Consider the following 18247-nt stretch of genomic DNA (forward strand, 5'->3'; position numbering starts at 1 on the left):
TATTTTTGTTGAAATCAGGCGCCCACCTGGAGAACAAGGGAATACATTTCAAGTTCAGCAATCAGGAGCCCACCTGGAGAACAAGGGAATAAATTCAAGTTTCAGCAAGCGGGTGTCCACCTAGAGAAAGGGAAACATCTCAGATTACAATTCAAGGCGGCAACAAGGGAATTCCACCGGGAGAATACAAGTCAACAAGGCAACATGAACCACAAGAGCAAGTTTGAAGATATAGATATGATTTTGTAATGCATAGATCATAGTCTAGGCTAGCTTCTTTTTATTTTATCATGGTGTAATAAGGGGGTTCAGTAAGCAGTAGCAGCAGCAACAACAGTGAAATCACAGCTTCATGGTAGTCCCAGCTACCAGACATTTCTGAACTACACGTGGCGTGATTCCTTTATAGTCAAGGATATGTAGGCATCTCAGATACCAAGGCTCGGCCACATTCCCCTTTTCTCTAAGTTTTAGTCTCTCCAAATAAGGGTCGGGTCAAAAAACCTGTCTAGTCATTCTTTGTCTGAAAACTCTTCGCGTTTCCAGTTAAAGAGGGGCAGTTGTAGACATATAATTTTTGATCCTCCCCAAGATTTCCCATATATTAGCACATAAATATTTAATTTAGGCCTAATATAGCTATTTCAACTAATTTTAACTCTTTTACTTTATTTTATTACAAGAAAATGAAAATTACAAAAACAATTGTTCCATTAATGTTTGTAGTCATTTTTAATCTTAAAAAATACCAAAAAATATCATGCATGGCATCTAAACTTTATTTTTACATTTTTAGGATTAATCGGTAGTTACGTTTTTAAAAAAAATGAAAATCACAAAAAAAAAATGCTTCATTTTTACACTTTTTTCTTTTATTGATTTTTTTTCTCTTAGGATTAAGTATCTTTTATAATTTTTGTAATTATTTTAATTTCACATTTTTAGATAATCTAGGATTTTAATTAGGATTTTTAATTAAAGAAGAAGAAAAAGAAAAAAAGAAAGGAAAAAGAATGAAAGAGGGGTTCTAATATGTGTTGGGCTAATTCTTAATACCCAAACCAGCCCAAATAAATGGCACAAAAATCTATCCAACCCAAGCCCAAATCACCCATGACACTACCCGGTTTGACCCCAAGACCCTTTTTAATTAAAACCTAACAAAACCTAAGGAGATAGGGAGGCTCCCCTGGAGAGAAGCTAGGGGCAGCACCTTTAATGGCTGCCTAGAGACCAAAAATTCAGTCCTCCATTCCATTTTCAAATGGCTTCATCCTTCTTCTACATCCAATGAAACCTAACCTATTTCCCCTCGTTTTCTCCAAAGAAAAATCAAAACATCCGCTTTCCTTATCCTTCCTCAACTCGCTCATCTTCTGATTTTCAACAAAGGGAACGTTATTCCCCACCTTTAATTCCCCTTCTCTGTTCAGAAATCGAGTCAAGTCGACGAAAAAAGAAAATTAAAAGGGTGTTCCTAAGTTCGACATAAATTGCTGCAAATTCTTGGGTTTTCTCTAAAGCTTTGAGTCGAAACTTGCTACTAGTGGTCATTCCCATTTTTTGGGTTCATAAGCATTACTTCGGTTTGAAATTTCCGTGAATTGCTGCTGTATTTGTTGCTGTTTGCACCGGAATTGCTAACTGGTATTTTTCAACCATTATTTGGCAATTTTAAAGCCTTGTTACTGCTTTCAAGGTACTTTTCCTTGATTAAACAATATAAATTTGCATATTTTATTGGTAATAAGAATTGTTAGAAATTTTTCATATGTCACCATCTCGGTCATTATTTTGTTTGATAATTATTATTGATCTGTTTAATCGCTGGAGCCTTACATTGAAACATAAGGTTGAGTTGCTAAGTTAGAATTTATTGTGTTTATTCTATTGGAAACAAACATATAAATGTGCATTTTTCTTCTTTGTCTTCTTGTGAAATGGTGAAGGGAAACGTTAATGAAAACATGTAAAAGGCAAATGAACGACTAATTGGTGTAGTCCCATAGGTAGAACTGAAGGAATTTCATTACATCAATTTAATCGCAATTGTTGGCTACTATATGATTAATTACCAATAGATTAAGTCATGATTTGTTGTTCTTTGGATTGTTCTTAATTTGCTCTAAACAAATGAGCATGGGGTGCCTAGAATCTATAAGCTCATTCGTGGAAATAGTCTTTCAAGGAACAAATTTTTGTGCGCAAACTCGATTGGCCAAGCTTGAGTGATTCAGTAGTCTCGTTTTTGATACATTGCACTGAAATTCTTGCTTCAGTTCCATTCACATTGTCTTTGAGCTGAGCTCATATAGAATTCTTCAAATTGCTATTTCTTTGTTGATTTAATTGATGTGGATTTTTGAATTTCTTGGCCATCTGCTCTGTTGGTTGATGTTCCAGTGTCACTTGTTTGAGTTTGTTCTTTAAACATCATAGCTTACTTTAGACGCGATTAATAATAAACCATCGTGATTATGGGTACGGTTCCTGTGACATAGTTACGATGCTTAATTTTCTAAATTCAGGTATGCATTTCATGTAACCCGATTATAACAACTTCAAATAATAAAACCCTTTGAAATAATTAGAGGTGTGCCATATTAGGCAAGATATAATTTATGACCCTCAAAAGTTTAGTTCAAACATCCTTTGAAATTAGAATCGAGGTGTGCCATTAGTTGAATTTTCCATGGCCCTTGCAAACTTTAAAGTGCGTAGTTGCTTTAGGCGCGTAATTTTAAATTACCTTCCTAAACTCCGGTGTGCATTTCATGTGACCCAAATCCAAATCTCAACAATGTTATATAAAATGTGTTGCGGACTACGGGTGACTCTGACTTGGGAAAGATTGCACAAAGGTGTTAATTCTTCCTGGTTCATAGTTGAAGCCAAGACATGGCTGTCCATTATTGCTACCAGAATCTTGCCGTCTAAACATGAGTTTGAGGCGACGCCTGAGAAGGCATTGTTGATTGCTGCTATTATGGATGACAAATCTATAATTTAGGAATTTATGGACCTCCCACTATGCGCTTCCTCTCTAGTCAAATCTATGGCATCGATGCACACATTTGCCAACTTGTAGCTAGCCTTCCGTCCAGTCAATCTAGGGAGGGAACTTCTACTGGGACTGGTAAGAAGACATCTCTAGATGATGTAGTTCAAGAACAAAAAGCAATAAAAAATAGGTTGGAAGACATGAGCCGAAGACAAGGAAATATTGAGAGGCAACAACAGAATTTCAATGAGCATGAGAAAAAGAAAAGAAAAGTCTTGTCCAAAATGATGCACAAGATGAGTTCATTCTGTGGCTCACATGAATCAGAGGACGATGAGGAGCAGAATTTGGAGCTCGAATTTCCCACCACTTTCAGCTCCAAGTGATGCAGTTTCAGGGAGCACCTCTTTCATTTCATCTTGTTTTGTTTAGTTGCATTGAGGACAGTGCAACACTTTAGGTTAGGGGTAGCTCATTAATATGTGATGATGTATTTGGAGCATGACGATTTTTTGTGAACTTGTGTAGATTGGTTAACATTTGTAGTTTATTAGTGATATTTTGTAGTTTATTTCTAGCATGTTAGCATTAGTTTTTATTTTGTTATTTCGTTACTATATTTATTTGTAGTAGTGCTAATTAAACTCCTTGATTTTTATTTATGTCACTGTTCTTTTTCAAGAAGATAATTTGTGTCGAACCGGGTGACTTTTCTCTATGATGGATAGCGTGACAACTTTCTTAAAGGATTAGTCTTGTCTAGTTTTAGGTAAAAAAAATTTAGTTAGTTTAGTAGCTAATAGTGAATAAATTGGTTTTGGGTTGTGATCTTATTGTCCATAAACCAACGTGTAGCTTGTTTGGTACCAACATGATTTAAACTTTGATATATGAAATCTTGATCTTTAAAATGAAAAATGATTGATGTGATAATACTTGTTGTGAAGTTTAGGTTCTATTTTTGGCTCTTTGATTCATTAAGTGGTCTTTTAGGCTATATGTGATTTTCTTTCGGTTTATTGATTTTAATTGGATTTTGGATTTATATGGCAATCGAGTTTCCATGTGCCATGTGTGGTGAGACTTGTTGTGAATTCTCGTGCATTATTTGTAGTCTAGAACTTGCCCGGAATGTGCTTCAAAGCAAAATCCTAGACTAACTTGGTTTGAAAAATGATGTTAGGCCTTCCTTGGACCGTTATTATGCCTTAAATTTTCTACCCTTGCAGATTTTCCCTAGTCAGCCCCTTTTGAGCCTTTAAACTTTTTCTTTGGCAACTATGTTACAAGCTTAAACCCTTCATTCTTTATTGATTTATCTTTTGGCATCCTACCTCCCTAAGTACTTTGAAAGTGTAAACATAGGCTAAAAGCCTAAGTTTGTGGCTGAAGGTTGGAAAAGTTATGTTGTGTAAGTTGCAGAAAAGGTGAAAGGTAATAAAAAAATAGTAGTGGAACCTTCCTTGATTTATGAAAAAAGTAGAGTAATAAAGAAGAAAAGGGAAAAAAATAAGGATTTGTGGATAAAGGGAAGATTAGGTATGAAATAAAAAGTGAAGAAAGGATGGATAAATTTTTGAAGGAAGTGTGCTTTAATAGTTGAAAATTATAGTGCTTAGGGAGGTTTTGAGTCACTGTTATCCATGTTGTGTCCTACCTTAACCAAAAACCTACTCTACCATCCTTTAAGTCCTACTTTATTTTGAACCAAGTGTCTACATTAGTGGAGAAATACTTGAAGGGCAAGCATATGTCATTACTTATGTGCATTTGAATATCTTTGTATGAGAGAGCATTAATTCTTTCCATTTGATATCCCATTTGTTTATTAATTGCAATTTATATGTTGGTGACTCTGTCTTAAGTGTGAGGGCACAGAAAATTTTAGGTTTTGAACTTAATCCAAAATCCAATAGGCAGGAATGAACAAAAGAAAATTATTTGTGATAATGAGGCAAATTTTGAAGCTTTAGTGTCATGACTTGGTTTCTACTTTGATTACTGTGGTGTTTCAGCACTTAAATTTAAATGGAATTTGTGAGAAATTGTTGGTGATTCATATTTTTTGGATTGATTGTTGGTACCAACTGAAGTCACTAGATTGTGTCCAATTTGAACCTTTGTGAGCTGAAATGATGTTTGATACGCCATTGAGCTTATTTTATTTAATGATGTTCTTAGTTGTCGAATTGCTTGAGGACAAGTACTAGTTTAATATCACGGAGAGTTATATGCAATCGCAGAAGTCCGGGTTAATGAAGCTATGCGAACGCGGTTGAAGCTGTGCGAATGCCAAAAAGAAAGCCTGGTCAGCTTGCACACACACTTAGGTCTTGAAGATTTGAAGCTTTTGGTTGAGAATTGCTTACTCATTTATGCTCATTTCTTCATTTCCTTACTTTATATTGAATATTTAAGTGTGTAGTATTTTTTTCAACACTTGAATCTTGTTAATGGAAATATTCATATTAAAGTGTGGATTAAATATCTTGTTGTGCTTATGTATTGAACAATTTTTAGTTATATTGAAGTGAGTTATTGTTTATTTAATTATTCTTATTCTTTAATGTTGTCAAAGGGATTAGCTAACCCTAGGACTCGCCCATTTACTTCGAATTAATTTTGGGAAAGACAATTTGGGGTTGGGAAAGATTGATTAACAAGAACTTGAGGCTTTAACCATCACTTTATGGATTCTACCTAGGGACAAGATTGAACTACTTGTAGCCATATTCGAGTGTACCTAATCTCTTAATTGTTTTAGGGATAATTCAACTAGGAAGTCTTGTTAGTCTTCGGAAGAAGCTAATAAAGAATTATTAACCGAGGCTAATTAAAATAAACTTGCTCATATTTGTAAAATTGTGAAATACATTGGATCGTTACTTGAGTGTAATTCCCATTGCATCTGTGCTTGTAGCCATTGATCATTTTACTTGCTTTATAGCTTAGTTTATATTTTTGCATTTAGCTATAAATATTTTCTTAAAATCATTCTAAGTGTTTGGCTTAGCATAATAAGTGATAATTCTCTTACACTCCTAATTGCCTACATATTGTTCTCTGTGGGATTTGACCTCGACTTATAATTGGGTATATTATTGCATGTGACCGTATCCATTCATTTTTAGTAGTGGATTTAGGCGTCATCGGAACATACCTGTTTCACCCTGACATGGATAGCCCAGAAATTGAGACATTACTTCTATGCATACACCACATAACTCATATCAAGGATGGATTCACTAAAATACATATTTTAGAAGCCTATGCATATGGGCAAGCTAGCAAAATGGAAAATACTACTGAGTGAGTTCGACATCCTCTATGTGACCCAGAAGGTAGTCAAGGGGCAACTATTGGCCGATCACTTTGCGGAGAACCCTATGGACAGAGAATATGAACCATTGAAGACGCATATTCCCTACGAGGAAGTATCATTCATAGGGGAAGACATTGTTGAAGCGTATGATGGTTGGAGGATGTTTTTATATGGAGCCACAAAATTCAAAGAGTGGGCATATGAGCTATTTTCGCATCAGAAACCGGTCAACATTATCTAGTATCCGCCAAGCTCAAGTTCCCGTGCACCAACAATAGGGCGGAATATTAGGCTTGCATCTGAGGACTCAGATTCGCCATTGACATGAATATTAAGGAATTGCTAGTAATTGGAGATTCAGATTTGCTAATACATAAGGTACTTAGAGAATGAGCAACCAAGAACACCAAGATGTTGCCATACCTACACTGTGTGCAAGATTTGATCAAGTGGTTCACAAAGGTAGAGTTCAAACATGTTTCGAGAGTTCAGAATGAGTTTGTGGATGCGCTAGAAACCTTGTCTTCTATGATATAACATCTAGACGAGAACTATATTGATCTCATCCCAATAGAAATCCGTAACCAGCCAGCTTGTTGTGCTCATGTTGAAGAAAAGTTCGATGGAAATCCATGGTTTCATGATTTCAAGAAGCAGAATACCCATACATTGAGGAAGCATGTAACGCATGGTTGGAGATGCTAAAGGACTATGATATTATCATTTTATATCATCCCGGAAAGGCCAATGTGGTGGCCAATGCTTTGAGTAGGAAGGCAGTGAGTATGGGTAGCCTTTCTTTTATTCTTGGTAGTGAGAGACCGCTTGCATCATATGTTCAGGCATTGGCCATTCATTTTGCGAGATTAGATATTTTGGAGCCTAGTCGGGTTCTAGCTTGTTTGATTTTTTGGCCTTTCTTATATGATCTCATAGGAGAACGACGGTATGATATTCCCCATTTGCTTGTCCTTAAGGATACATTTCAACACGGTAATGCTAAGGAGGTTACTATTGGTTATGATGAGGTGTTGAGGATGCAAGGTCAGATTTGTGTGCCTAATGTAGATGGGCTGCGTGAGTCGACTCTTGAAGAGGCCAATATTTTGTGGTATTCCATTCATCCGGGTGCTGCAAAAATGGACCAGGCCTTGAGGAAACACTGTTGGTAGACAAGGATGAAGAAAGATATAGTGGGGTTTGTAGCTTGATCCCTAAACTGTCATCAGGTAAAGTACAAGCATCAGAGACCGGGCGGATTATTTCAAAGGCTTGAGATTCCAAAGTGTAAATGGCAGCATATCACCATTGACTTCGTATTTTGGCTCCCATAGGATTCAAGGAAATGGTATGCTATTTCGGTGATTGTGGATCAGTTGACCAAGTCCGTGCATTTTATTCCAATTGGTACTACTTATTCATTAGAGAGGTTGGCTGAGATCAACATCCGCGAGATTGTTTGCCTTCAACCTTGTATTACCGCCTAGTCTGTCAAGTGTTCATCTAGTGTTTCATGTTTTGATGCTTCGAAAATATATCGATGATCCTTTAATTGTATGGAATTCAGCACGATTCATTTGTATTGTGATTTGACTTATGATGTGGAGCCGGTAGCCATTTTGGATAGGTAGGTTCTAAAGTTGAGGTCAAAGAACATAGCTTCATTGAAGCTACAATGGAGAGGTCAACAGTTGAGGAGGCTACTTGGGAGACCGAGCAGGAGATGCGGAGCAGATGTCCATGCCTATTTGATACTCCAGGCATGTTTCTAGACCCTTTCGAGGACAAACGTTTGTTCAACAGGGGGAGGATATGATGACCCGGCCGGTCATTTTGAATATTGTAGCCACGTTTCCCCATTGAATGCTTATTCGATGCTGAACTATTGTTATGTGACTTGTCGGGGTAGTTGGTTTGGGTCCGCGGACATTTGAGAATCAGTTGAGATACTTAGTCTCAACATTGGAATCTTAAATTAAAAAGGTTGACCGGATGTGTGTAAATGGTCCGGAATAGAGTTTTCATGGTTCCTCTAGCTCTGTATGGTGATTTTGGACTTAGAAGTGAGTCCGGATAGTAATTTGGAAGTCCGTAGTTAATTTTGTGTTGAAATGGTGAAAGTCGGAAAATTAGAAGTGTTGAAAATTGGAAAGTTAGACCAAGAGTTGACTTTGTGGCTAACAGACTCAGATTTTTGTTACGAGAGTTGGAATAGATCTATTTTGTCATTTATGTCTTATGTGCAAAATTTGGGGTTAATAAGACGTGATTTGATAGGTTTTGGCATCGATTGAAGAAGTTGGAAGTTTGTAGTTTTCATTAGGCTCGAATTGAGGTGAGATTCGTGCTTTTGATGTTGTTTGATGTGTTTTGAGGCCTCGTCTAAGTATGTGTCATACTTTAGGACTTGTTACTATGTTTGGTTGAGGTCCCAAGGGCCTCGAGTGGAGTTCGGATGGTTAACAGATTGAAGTTTGGACTTGAGGGATTGCTGAAGTGCACCAGGTATGATACGATTGCACCAGCGAAGAGTGTGAGTACGCGAGGCTTCATTGTGTTGCACCACATACGATATGCATATTGGAATATAGATATAGAGATGTCATATCCCTCATATCATTCCGACTTTACCTGTATTGAGCTTAACTGTTAAATGTGGAAGTGTGTCTAAATTCTTGTACTGTTACCTGCATATTATGAATTCTCTGTGATATTGTTGCCCTAATTTCTGTAATTCTCCGTACTGTTAATTCTGTATGTGGACTATAATTCTTACTTATTGAGTTGATTGTACTCACGCTACACCCTACAATTTGTATGCAGATTCAGGTGTTTCAGCCGTTCGGAGATTATCGAGGTAGCTGCCTTGGAGTCTGCAGACCTTGACTCTCCTTTCCCTATCTCTCAGTTTTACTTATTCAGTTCTACTTTCTTAGACAGTGTCTCAAACTATGTCATTATATAGATGCACATGTACTCAATGACACCCAGGTTTTGGGAAATTCTGTAATGACTTTTTACGTCTTCATCCAGTCTTATGAGATTTTTACTTATTTAAACCTGTTTTAGCATATTTTGAATTTTAAAGTGCTTGTATGTATAAGTTGTCAGCTTGCATAGTTTCATGATAGGAGTCATCACTACAGGTTGAGTTTTGGGTTGTGACACCCGAAGGTGGGAATTACGGGTCATGACAGAATCACTTTCTTCCTCATATTTAATAATTTCTTTCTCTTTATAAGGATAATCACTACCCTCGTTACACGAGGCTAAACAATTCCCCCATTATTGCATAAGGCTAAATGCTCTCTTTCCCCGAATAGGGCTAACCACACTCATTACATTGCATGAGGCTAAGCAATGCCTCCATCATTGCATGAGGCTAAGTACTGCCTCCATTATTGCATAAGACTAAACGCTTCCTTTCTCCTCAGAGGGCTAAGCACTTCCCTCACTACATTGCATCCAGCTAAGCACTTCCTCCATTATTCATAAGGCTAAACTCTACCTTTCTCTGCATAAGACTAAGCATTGTCTCCATTATATCACATAGGGCTAAGCACTGCCCTCATTAGATTGCATGAGTCTAAGCACTGCCTCCATTATTGCATAAGGCTAAACGCTGCCTTTTCTTTGCATGGGACTAGGCACTGTCTCCATTACATCGCATGAGACTAAGCACTGCCTCCATTATTGCTTAAAGCTAAACGCTACCTTTTTTTGTATAGGGCTAAGCATTGCTCTCATCTCATACAAGGCTAAGCACTGCCTTGTCTCCTTATCGCATATGGCTAAGCATCACATGTTACATCTATCGAGCAATCAATATCAACGCATCTGTTGATACCCAATTTTTTCTAAAATAGTTTTAAAATGCATATATATCTTCAAAATCATGCATTAGCATCATTGACATTTTTTTCATAATTTCTACGATTTAAATTAACTTGCCCTAGCAACTTATTTCATACAAATAATTATAAAATTGCATCACACATGATTTTAAAATATTTTTTGATTTAATATTACTATTTATGGTCCTATTAAGTCAAAATTATTTCACAAATAGCCAAATTGGCACCTTTTGATTATAATTGCAATAACTTTACAATTATAGCCCATGCATACAAGTTTTGCGTTATTTTACAAGAAATTAGTCCATTATATTTCAAAATACTAAAAATTATTTTTAAAACATTTCTACGCATGAAAATCATTTTTATAAGAAAGAATTGCGTCCCATGTCACTTTGCCCAACAACCTAACTGAAAATGGCCCAGGTTTGAAGTCCTTATGCTGTTTGGCCCAGGTTGTACATAACCTGAAAGAATCTTTTCATCATTTAGCCCATTATTAGATGCTCAGTTCCTCCACAGTCCAACACACCTAAGTTTCTTGATATCTTTCTTTTATGCGTATTCTGCCTTATCATATAAGCGCACTTCAACTCCAAGAGCGAAGCTGATCTTTGAACAAGATTTAAGTTGTTCAGTTACGAATTCTTCTCATCCTTGCTACTAGGTTTAGTATTCTCTTCGTTCAAGTATATATAATTATAAAACCTCCATTATTGGAGCTCAAGTTTCTCAATCTAAAATTTGATTGATAAAAAAAAACTCCATTGAAGGATAAAGCTTTAAATTTGAACCATATTTGAGACTATGGGTTTGAAAGCCCACTCAGATCTAAGATTTGAGATTAATTTTGAAATGGGTATTATTGGGTTTGCTTGAAAACATGATTTGGTGTTGTTCTAATTGATTGGAAACATCAAGAGGAGTTCAAAACTTAAATTTGAAGTGATTTAGAGCAGATTTGAGCTAGATTTAAGTTAAATTTTAGTAAAGGCTCAAGAAAAAAGAAGAAAACCCGTGAAGCTCCATTGATAGGATTCATTTGTATAAATGTATAATATTGTATATGGGTATGTAAACATCTCTTATACACTATTATACCACGTCGATACATTATCTTTTTCTTCTTAAAATTGAAGTGTAATGGTGGCTAAAAGATATTTTCTCTATAAACGTATTATAATTGTTGTTTATGCATAATTGTACAACGTAAATACATTGTTTAGACATTATAAATATAATTATATATATTTTCGTATAAATATGAATAAGTGTGTATAACTATGTATATACCAGTGTATAAGAATGTAGAAAGGCGAAATTCAATTTTTGTATGTTTTCTTATCTTTTCTCGAGCTGGACAACCTTCTTTATTTATTTTTAACTTATTCTTTGTTTTAGATTAAACTTTATTAGTGGCACCATTAAGGAAAAAAATAAAAAAAATTAAAATCTAGCAATGATGTGTGTATGAGAAGTAATTACCATCTGTCATACCGTTGACAAGGCAAAAAGCTACCAAATTTATTTTTATTTGTTCGTTTATATTTGAATGTATATTTTGCTAATTATTTAATCGAATTCTTCTACATTTATATTCATATACTATATATTTAATAACTATTTAATTGAAACCCAGCAAATTCTCTACCTTTGGCAAAGGGAAAAATGCTACCAATTCCTTTTTTTTCTTTCTCTTTTTGTATTTAAATATATTTTTATTAATTGTCTCATAAAGTTAATAGTAAAACACTGATTTTGGTAAAAGATAAATACAAAAGCTTTCCTCAACAATAGGAATGTTGAATAGCATTGATCACAAGAACTGCTGGTTGCGTAAAAAAATGCTGGGTTTTTCGGATTTGGGCCTATTGTCTTTGGGCTATAGATTTGCAAAGTTAAAACTGGGTTAGTCAGTCGTAATGTGTGTGTATGAGTTATACTTATATGCAATTCTCCCTTTTTTTAATTAGTTAATTGTTTTACAAATTAATTTTATTCAATTGTTTTGGGTATTTAATAAACAACCTTTTTATTTTCAATTTTAGCCTAAATAACTAGCACAAAACCTTAGGCCCAAATCATTTACTTGCCCGACCAAATGCTTAGCCAATCCTCGTCGTTGATCATTATGATCAACGGTCTAGGATTTTTCTACCATAATTAAACTAGCCAAACCCACTCTAACCCTAATCATTTACCCCTTTCCCCTGCCGTCATTCTTCCTCTTTCTCTCTCAAACGCTCTCTAGCAAAACCCTAATTTCCCCACCGTCACCGGCTTACGCTGCTATTCTATGGTGTTTTTTATCATCACAGGCCTCTACCGGCCTCCTACCAGCTATGGTCTATCCATCTCCTAGATCCTTGAGGGGATTTTTAGGGACCTAGGCAGGTCTGTTTTTCACCTTTGGATTTCTTGCCTATTTCAGGCTATTTACCCGGCCTTGAGTAAGAATCTTTCTTATTTTATTACGAATCCATAGTTTTCTAAGCCTATGTTCTCGTCTCTGTTGCACTTTCTAAAAACCCTAATTTTTTAGTCTCCGATCTTCTCATATATGTACAGATCGGAGACGAATCGAACATATTACACATGTTTTCCTTGAAAGTTTTCTGCTTTTCAACTGATTTCTCGTTTTTCATAAACTCAGATTTACTATAAGTTATCTTCTCAAAGGGTTTCTGATTTTTAAAGCTTAATCGTTTGTTCTTATGTATTCTCGACTGATTTAGGCTAAGGCTGCCTAAGCCCTAGTCGATTTATGTGAAAACCCTAATGTTTTATGCTTTACTTCGATTCTGAGTTTTTCCATGTTACCTGTTGCATTGTTCATTCTATATTTTGACTTACATGCTTTTCCTTAGTCAGATTCATTGTTTTGTGACTTTTACCCAAATTAATCCTTATCAGGGTTATTTTCCGCCTAATTTCTCTATGTTTATGGAATTCACTTAGCCTATCTTCTATTTATGGAAGTTGGTATCTTTCTAGAAATCAGTATCACTTCGAAATTTTGATTGACGGATTCTCGATTGTTTCCCTGTTTATGACTTTAATTAGTCTTCTTGCCTTATTTAATTGCCTGTAGTATCTACTGATTTCTTGCACGATTATTTCCTTAATTAGATTCCTAATTATTAACTCTTTGCCTAAGTCTGATTTGAATTTCTTTCCTTAAATATTTCATGTCCTTACTGTTGGTTAATTACCCTTAATTAAGGGAAGACTATGCTGATTTTTCGTGTAATTTATTCTGTGATCCTCCCTTGATTGACTGAAATTGGTATTGTTACCTTATTTTCCCTACCTTTGAACTACTATATAAACTCCTCTATTTTACTCTAAGACACGAATATTAGTTCAAAAAAAAAAGACACACACTTACACTCAAAACTCTCATTTCTTTCTCTGCTACTTGTGATAATCACTAATCTAGCCGGCTGTAAGCCAAGGCTAGATATTGAACTGCACTCGCTTTACATTCTGTGTTCTCTTAATTAACTGGTATGTCTCTGATCAGATTTTGAAACCTAAACTCTATGTGTTGGCGTGCCCCCTTTTTTCCTCTTCCCATCGGAAAATCGGGTTTCTGACATTATGGGTATAAGACAACTCATTCCTTTTGGGAACTGGGTTTTGCATTTGAAGAGTCGCCACCTAATGATTTAAGGTGCATTAGGACACCTATAAGGTTCACTGCTAAGTTTGTTTGATAACCAGAGATAGGGTAAGGGCTTGAAATTATCCCAAGGGGAAGGTGTTAGGCACCCCTCAGGATCCACTAGTGTGGTTCCCGGCCAGACCGTTTTTTGTGAATTTGTGTAATTTAGCAAATAGACAAGCATAGGCTCAAATAGTAGGGGATTTAAGTTTAAACACGTAAGAGTTTGAAAAAAAAGCAATTATTAAAAGATAGATTTTGAAAAAAGAAGTTACAATTCTACAAATAATTGAGAATATAAAAAGGGAGGGGGTCCTAGGTTTATTTATAATATGGATCACATCAATACGATACCCGGTATGACAATGCTCAGAAGAGGGGATACACGTGGTATTAGAGCAGCGATATACATATCCATATCTACCCTTCCCACCCCGTCAAGGTATTAAAGCGTGGATTGGTCTCGACCACTATTGCATGTTATTACATGTCACACTCCTATCATTCCTGGAGGAACTTAGTACTACTATTCCTAAATGGGAGGGATATTAGGCTGACATTTAGGTTTCAAAAGGTGAAAAGCTAAGGCTCATACAAAAAAACATATAGGACTGCATATTAGGGGAAACATGTAAACAACTAAAAGGCTCATGTATACCTCCTCAAACAAAGCACATAAATAGCATGACTTAAAAACAGTTAGGGTCTGGATTTAAAGTGCTAAGGCAAGGAGAATTTTAATTGTTGAGGCAGACTAGTTTATTACATAACTTAGGTAAGAAGTATGAATCAGGCCTGCCTCTTGGTTGTAGCAGTTACTGATTAACAAAGGCGAATTTAGTTTTTATTGTCGTTATCACCTAAGGCTTGCCTAAGTGTCTGGGTGAGATCCTATAAACATGATATCTATTGCTGATTTAGAATGTAGTGAAACAGTAACAGTTCTACAACAAACGATTTGAGATCCTATAAACATGCTTTCTAAACCGCGTTGAATAAAGGAGTAGGACTATTTAAAACTAATTCAGAACAATACGAGTTAGGCTGATTTTAAACTAAACTGGTTTCAGATTTTATAGACGTTGATATCTATTATTGCTAATTTTAATTCATATAGACATGATATCTAGTCTAACGTTAAGTGAAGCAGGCTGTATTTACTTAAATCTTATAGGCATGATTTCTATAAAGGTAGTGATTTTAATGATGTCGGATTGTAACCACTTAGATCCTAAGAGAATGTTGTCTAAGTGTGGTAATAAACATGCAGAATTGAAGACAACCCTTATAGGCATATTATCTAAATGTAGAGTTAGACATGCATAATTTAAACCAGTCCTAAAGATAGGTTCTCTAAATGCAGAGTTAAACATGCAGAAAACAGGTCCTATAGACGTATTCTCTAGATGTAGCACATGCAGAATTTTAAAGAAAACAGATCTTATAGGCATGATATCTAAATGCAGAGTAAAACGTGCAGAACAGTAGATCTTATAGGCATGATATCTACCCTTAAGCATACACAATTACCCAACCTTTTTCACTAGCCAACCCTAATGTTTATTACAAATTATTACAAATTGAATAATAAATTGCATCAGAAAAGTGGAAAGGAAGAAGTTACAACCAGAGGAAGCCTGATTCTTGACTTCCTCTCTGAGTTATGGAATAAACCACCTCAAATGCCATTTTTTCCAAAGCCTTTCTCAGACTTGAGTGTGTGAGCACGTGATTTTTGCCCTATGTATGAATAATTCCCAAAATCCCAAACAAAATAATTTTTCTTTATTTTTACCATTTTTGTGCGTTTTTGTGTCATCTTCCGATAATTGTTGCATTTTTATTTTGTGCGTGTTAATTTCTACAAAATAAAAAAATACGTATTTATTTTGCATTTAGGATTTAATTTTATACTTTAGTACTAATTAGGCATTAACTTGTTTTAGAATAGGATGTGAAGAAAATGACAAAAATAGTTTACTTTAGCGTTTTATTATTCTAATTGAGAAACAGTCGCAAATAGTTATTAAGTTAATTTTAGGCATTAATTGGTTTTAGCTTAATTGTTAGTTTAATTTCACATCTTTGAAAAATCAGAAAATAAATACAAAAAAATACAAAATTGCAAAAAGAAAAATGACAAATATATAATGGAAGTGAGCTTGTTTGAGATCCGGAATTTTGGGCCAAATACATAAAATATTTCCGGCCCAAACGCACTAAACTTTGAAAAGGGAGTCCAGCCCAAGTCCATACCCGGTCCCACCCCCTTTAAAATGAAACGGCGTCGTTTCAGGGCCATTGGATCAGGACCATTGGATCTCATCAATCCAACGGTCCGGAACTAACGAGGTTTTAGATATTTAAGTGTCCAAACCAGACCCCCTACCCCCATTTACATCGTCTTCCTCACCCCACCCCTTCTCCCCAAACCCTAATCCGCGCCGCCCTAAAATTCCTTGCCGGCGGTGAACGCGAACTACGCCGTTCACCCTTAAACTAACACCATAGACTCCCCTCATCCTCCTCTTTCTATTACACCCGTTGGTTTGCCGGGAATAGGGCCGGAACTCTTCGAATCTTGATTTGAAGTTTTCTGGCCAAGTGAAAGTTTGTCCAAATCGGCCCAAAATCACACCCTACAACCCCCAGCCTTTCCTCAACACTAATCTGTGGTTGTTTCCTTTCAAATCACCTTGAAACAACCCAAATCGTAGATCTAAGAATCGCGGCCCAAACCCTAAAATCAAATCCTTTTGATTTCGAACCGTAGCACCCTTAACCATGTGGTCTCGTGTAAGAACACATGGTTAGGGATGTTACACGTCAAAAATCTGAAAGGATTCATATATTCATGAATGGCCGGAACCCCTTTTGCCTTTGTGAGTTTTTCTTTTCTTTTTTCACTGCTTCTTTAGCTCGCATGAATAAAATTTTATTTGCAATCGTTGTTTCATTATTGTTCTGTTAATTTTATGGTTTAATAGTTAGATTCTGTTAATTACTGTTGACTCTGAGTTTGTTAATTGGTTGAATGAGTATAAGTTTTGGTTTAAGAATTAGTTTAAGTTCTTTTAATGTTAATCGTGGTGGCTTAAGTTCAGTTTAATTTCATTTTTAGTTTGATTGAGTTGGTTAGTTGAGCGTAATTGGGGCAGTCAGTCTGGTTAGTTGGTTTCTGTTTGTCATTTGATTAATCTTAGCTGGTTTCTGATTGTTAGCTAATTGATTTTAGTTATTTTTAGACTGGGTTAGGGTATTGGGTTTTGGTTATTAAGGATAAGGGTAGGGTCAGTGATTCTGAAAGGCTCTTAGGGGTAATCTGGGTATAGAAAAGGGTAGTTCTGATAGGAATAGTAATATCAAGGTATAGGGAAGGACAGTATGGGTATTGTATGGGTAGAGGAATGCTTTAGGACCTTCTAGAATGGGTTTCAAGTGTAGATCTTAATAAGTACACTGCAGTTACTTGTGTAGCAAGATAAAAATAGAGGGACCAAAGTGAAAATAGAGAGGGACTAATTAGAAAATCAGAACTTAGTTTACTCTCTTTGGGATTGCCTATAAAAGGGCATTAGAGGCCTTGGAAAAGGTGTCGGCTCTGATGCTGCTGCCTTGAGCCTTAAGTTTTAATTTGAGCTTTCATTCTTGTTAAAAACTGAGTTAAGATTTCAGTCCTGAGGTTATTCAGAAATTAAAACACCAAAATATGCAGATCTGAAACAGTTTCACAGTTTCATCACCAATTTTGGGTTTCAGTTGTGAGGGTTAGGGAAGTGTTAGAAGTCTGTTAAGCTGATCGGTGGGAATTTGTTTATATTTCTGGTTTCAAAGCAATCTGCCTGTGTTTCTGTGGTGTATCATTGCTGGGCTGGTTGTTTGTTGCTGTTGAAATTGGCTGATTCCTCTCCTTTTCTCTATTTTCATTACAATTCCCAGGTACATTTCCTTGACTCTCACCTATGTAAGTCCAAGTTTGAAGTGGAGAACAATGAAGAATGCTACTGAATTCTATTGCCTTAGGAAATATTGTCTGTTGGCTATTTTTTCCATAGTTTAATTTGTGTAAATTGTCTGACTGTTAGTAGTTGATTTAATTGGCATTGATTCGAGCCAATAACTGAGTTGTATAACTGAGACTGATGAATCGTCCGGCATAATCTTGATTGTTTTAATTAGTAAGTGGGCAGTTGGGTATTCAGGTGCATATTACAGGGTGGGGGGTTGTGTAAATTGAGCATTTCATGTTTATACAATTGTAATTTTCTATCTGCTTAAGTTGCACAATACGCTGAAATTAAATATGCAAATGTTGCAGTAAATTTGGAGTCTGTACGCATTGGTCGATTTTAAATTTGGGTTAGTCTGAATCACATATTTAAACAACCTCAGATTGGGCCAATTTT

At 35.8% G+C, this 18247-nt stretch overlaps 1 long non-coding RNA gene across 1 annotated transcript; it reads left to right on the plus strand.

Annotated features, from left to right (window-relative positions):
* The first annotated feature begins 1165 nt into the window (after nt 1–1165).
* On the plus strand, nt 1166–5547 carry LOC142172937 (uncharacterized). Its single transcript, XR_012702179.1, has 2 exons — nt 1166–1699; nt 5183–5547. It is a non-coding gene; the product is annotated as an uncharacterized LOC142172937 (long non-coding RNA).
* The last annotated feature ends 12700 nt before the right edge of the window (nt 5548–18247 follow it).

This window comes from Nicotiana tabacum, chromosome 18, assembly GCF_000715075.1.
Source record: "Nicotiana tabacum cultivar K326 chromosome 18, ASM71507v2, whole genome shotgun sequence".
NCBI classification, from domain to species: domain Eukaryota; kingdom Viridiplantae; phylum Streptophyta; class Magnoliopsida; order Solanales; family Solanaceae; genus Nicotiana; species Nicotiana tabacum.